Source organism: Arachis ipaensis, chromosome B6 (assembly GCF_059453495.1).
Source record: "Arachis ipaensis isolate K30076 ecotype BB chromosome B6, ASM5945349v1, whole genome shotgun sequence".
NCBI classification, from domain to species: Eukaryota; Viridiplantae; Streptophyta; class Magnoliopsida; order Fabales; family Fabaceae; genus Arachis; species Arachis ipaensis.
This window is the reverse complement of record NC_142441.1, coordinates 57,791,619-57,796,348: the sequence shown is the minus strand read 5'-3', so window position 1 is coordinate 57,796,348 and position 4,730 is coordinate 57,791,619. Positions and strand designations below refer to the sequence as shown.

Below are 4,730 nucleotides of genomic sequence, written 5' to 3'. Positions count from 1 at the left end.
TTGTAGTCTGGTGCTCCAGTCTTTTCTATGAGGCTTTACTATCTTTTGCAAGATACGCTTAATTTCTCTGTTTGACACCTCGGCTTGCCCACTAGTTTGGGGATGGTAAGCTGTTGCAACTTTATGGATTATCCCATGCTTCTTCATCAAGCCTGTTAGTCTCCTGTTACAAAAATGGGTGCCTTGATCGCTCACGATCGCTTGTGGTGATCCAAAGCGGCATATAATATGGTTTCTCACAAAGGAAACAACAGTGTTAGCATCATCAGTGCGGGTAGGAATTGCTTCCACCCATTTGGAAACATAATCCACAGCTAACAATATATAAAAATATCCACTAGAATTTGGAAATAGACCCATGAAGTCAATGCCCCATACATCAAAAATTTCACAGAAAAGCATATATTGTTGAGGCATCTCATCCCTCCTGGATATGTTACCAAATTTCTGGCATGGGTGACAAGATTTACAAAACTCAGCGGCATCTCTAAAAAGAGTAGGCCACTAGAATCCGCAGTCTAAGATCTTTCTAGCTGTTCTTTGAGGGCCAAAGTGTCCTCCACTCTCAGATGAGTGACAGGCCTCTAAAATGGACTGGAATTCTGATTGAGGTACACAACGTCTAATTATCTGGTCAGCGCCACATCTCCATAAATATGGGTCATCCCATATATAATATTTAGACTCGCTTTTCAGCTTGTCTGTTTGATGTTTAGAAAAATGTGGAGGAAATGTGTGGCTAACTAAATAATTAGCAACAGGTGCATACCAAGGGACTACCTCAGATACTGCTTGCAGGTTGTCAAAAGGAAAATTATCATCTATAGGAGTAGAATCATCCTTAATATGTTCAAGGCGACTCAAGTTGTCTGCTACTAAATTTTGATTACCACTCCTATCCTTTATTTCTAAATCAAATTCTTGTAACAGCAGTATCCAACGTATAAGCCTTGGTTTGGATTCCTTTTTAGCTAATAAATACTTTAGAGCTGCATGGTCCGAATACACTACTACTCTAGTACCAAGTAAATAAGCTCGGAATTTATCCAGAGCGAAAACAATAGCAAGTAGCTGTTTCTCAGTAGTAGTATAATTGGACTGGGCAGTGTCTAAAGTCTTAGACGCATAGGCAATAACAAAAGGGTCCTTACCGTCACGCTGAGCCAGCGCTGCTCCTACTGCATGGTTGGAAGCATCGCACATTATTTCAAACGGCTGGCTCCAGTCGGGTCCTCTCACAATTGGGGCTTGAGTTAGAGCAGTCTTCAGCCTATCAAATGCTTGTTTGCAATCTTCACTGAACTCGAACTCAATGTCCTTCTGCAGTAATATGGATAAGGGAAGTGCCACCTTACTAAAGTCATTAATAAATCTCCTGTAGAAACCTGCATGGCCAAGGAACGAACAGACTTCCCTCACAGAAGAGGGGTAAGGTAAACTAGAAATAACATTCACTTTTGCTGGGTCTACAGAAATGCCATTATTAGATACCACATGTCCTAATACAATTCCTTGCTTTACCATAAAGTGGCATTTTTCGAAATTCAGTACAAGGTTTGTATTAACACATCTATCTAATACTCTAGATAATCCATCTAAGCAAAGGTTAAAAGAATCACCATAAACGCTAAAATCATCCATAAAAACTTCCATACAGTCCTCAATAAGATCAGAGAAAAGACTTATCATGCACCTTTGGAAGGTGGCTGGTGCATTGCACAAGCCAAAGGGCATTCTCTTATAAGCATAAGTCCCAAAAGGACATGTAAAAGTAGTCTTTTCCTGATCCTCAGGAGCTATATGAATTTGGAAATAACCTGTGTAACCATCTAGAAAGCAATAATGTGATTTACCTAACAGGCGATCCAGCATTTGATCAATGAATGGGAGTGGGTAGTTATCCTTACGGGTAGCTTGGTTGAGACGCCTGTAATCAATGCAGACTCTCCAAGCATTCTGAACTTTAGTTGCTATGAGCTCTCCATGCTCATTCTTCACTGTAGTGACTCCAGATTTCTTGGGCACCACTTGTACTGGACTTACCCATTCACTGTCTGAAATGGGATATATGATACCTGCTTCCAATAGTCTGGTCACTTCCTTTTTGACAACTTCCAAGATGGTGGAATTCAATCTTCTTTGTGGTTGACGGACCGGTCTTGCTCCTTCTTCTAAAAATATTCTGTGCTCACATACTTGAGGGTTAATTCCCACTATGTCTGCCAAACTCCACCCAATTGCCTTCTTATGCTTCCTCAGTATATCAAGTAACTGCTCTTCTTGTTGAGAAGTCAGTTCCCTTGCAATAATAACCGGAAGCTTCTGCTCATCCTCAAGATAAGCATATTTGAGATGTGGAGGGAGAGGTTTCAATTCTAACTTTTGATCATGGGCAGGCTCTGGATTATCTGGGGCTTGCAAAAATGGCGAAGTGTCCTCATTGTCAGTTAAGAGGGTCCCCACACTCGGACCTTGTCCAGTGTGCCTCTCTTCGAACTCTTCTTTTTGGACTTCAGCCACACTTTCGTCTATGACATCACACTGGAAGATAGAACGATCTTCTAGGGGGTTGTTAATGACTCCATTCAGATTGAAGATCACTATGCGGCCATCTATTTCAAAGGAGTATGTTCCTGAAAAAGCATCCAATTTGAATTTTGATGTCTTCAGGAATGGTCTTCCAAGTAGGATTGATGATGGCTTATCTGAATCATTATGGGGCATCTCCAAGATATAAAAATCAGTGGGAAATGTGAGCCCTTTAATGTTCACCAAAACATCTTCAGCAACTCCAGCCACTGTAATAATGCTTTTATCTGCTAACACAAAACGAGCTGTCGACCTTTTTAAGGGAGGGAGCCTTAAAACATCATATATAGACAAAGGCATTATACTGATACATGCTCCTAAATCACACATGCAATCATAAATTACTACACCACCAATAGTACAACTAACTATGCAAGGACCTGGATCACTACATTTTTCAGGTAATCCTCCCATTAAAGCAGATATAGAACTACCTAAAGGAATAGTTTCTAATTCATTAATTTTGTCTTTATGGATACATAAGTCTTTTAGAAACTTTGCATATTTAGGTACCTACTGAATAACATCAAAAAGGGGAACAGTTACCTCAACCTTTTTGAATATTTCTACCATTTTAGGGTCAGGTTCCAGCTGCTTCCTGGGCTTCTTTGCAAGTTGTGGAAATGGAATGGGAGTAGTGTTTTCTGTGGTGCCTGTGCCTTTGTGTGCTTCTTCCTGTGGTTGAGCTATCTCTTCTTCAGCTATGTCCTGTATGTCCTCTTCCTCTTCAACATCTTCGATTTCTACCACCTCTTCAGCCGAGGCATATTCTGGTGAGCTTGGTTCCTCCTGATTCCTCTCCTGCAGTGTGGTTCCGGACCTCAGGGTGATGGCATTAATGCCTCCCTTTGGATTGGGTAATGGTTGAGAGGGGATTCCAGTGGTACTTGAAGGTTGGTTACTGGAATTTTGTGCTGAACCAAGTTGTGTCATAAAAGCTTGCAGAGTAGAGGTGAAACCATTCAGGCTGGCGTTAATACTGTTCACGATGGTATTTTCCATGGCCAGTTGTCTTTTCTCAAAAGCTTGTAATAAATCTTCATTAGAAGATACAGAAGAATGAGTAAATTGAGAGGTTTGCTGCTGATTGTTCGGTGGTTCTTGGTTTTGCCTCAGGTGAGGTGCTCGGTACGGTTGATTTTGCTGCCTGTTGTTGTTATTATTCCACCTCTGATTTCCCTGATTATCTCTGCCTCCCCTATTATTGTTGTCTCTCCAATTCTAGTTTGAATTGTCCTGCCATCCATGGTTATTATTTCCACTTTGATTGTACCCTTGGTTGGGGCGGTCATAGAAGTTGTGAGTGGATGCCACCATGTTGTCTTCTTGTTGGAGCTGCGGGCATTCATCAGTGTAATGGCTGTAATCAGCACAAATTTCGCAAATTCTTTGTGGAACTAGTTGTTGGTTTTGCTGCGGTTGAGTTTGCTGAGCTTGTTGACTCAACTGCATTTGCTTCAGCAGGTTGGTCATCTCACAGATGCTTCGATTTAGAGCAGCAGTCTCTATGCCAGAAGATACTTCTGCAATGGCTTTTGAACGGCCTTGCTTCTGTCTGTGGTTCCGAGTAGATTCAGCTAAATCACTGATCAATTGCCAAGCTTCATCAGTGGTCTTGTACTTCTTCATAGACCGATTGCTGGCACTTTCCAATGTGGTCTTATCTTGGGGCCTCATACCTTGTGTGATATAGCTGAGTAGCACGATCTTGTCAATCATGTGGTGGGGGCATGCTTTCAGAAGAATATTGAAGCGCTCCCAGTATTCAAAGAGAGTCTCATTGTCATCCTGAACAATTGTAGAGATATCCTTCCTCAGTTTATCAGTAACTTCAGATGCAAAGAATTTCTCCAGAAACTCCTTTCTGAGTGTATCCCAGTTGGATACATTTGCTAGAGGTTGAGTGTAGTACCACTCTCTTGCTTTTCCTTCAAGAGAGAACGGAAAAGCTTTCAGCAGGATTGAAGTTTCATCAGTGCCATCACGCCTGACAGTATAACAGGCTGCCTGGAAGTCTCTCAAGTGCTTGATAGGCTCTTGAGCAGGTAGGCCATGAAACTTGGGCATCAAATTTAGCAGTGCGGTCTTTATTTCAAAATCCATAGCTACCGCTGGATGATGCGCTTGAAACGGTTGCATTG

General features: G+C 41.7%; 1 non-coding gene across 1 annotated transcript; it reads left to right on the top strand.

The window, feature by feature from the left end:
- The first annotated feature begins 4,302 nt into the window (after positions 1–4,302).
- Positions 4,303–4,410, top strand: LOC148555710 (small nucleolar RNA R71). Its single transcript, XR_015887599.1, has one exon. It is a non-coding gene; the product is annotated as a small nucleolar RNA R71 (small nucleolar RNA).
- The last annotated feature ends 320 nt before the right edge of the window (positions 4,411–4,730 follow it).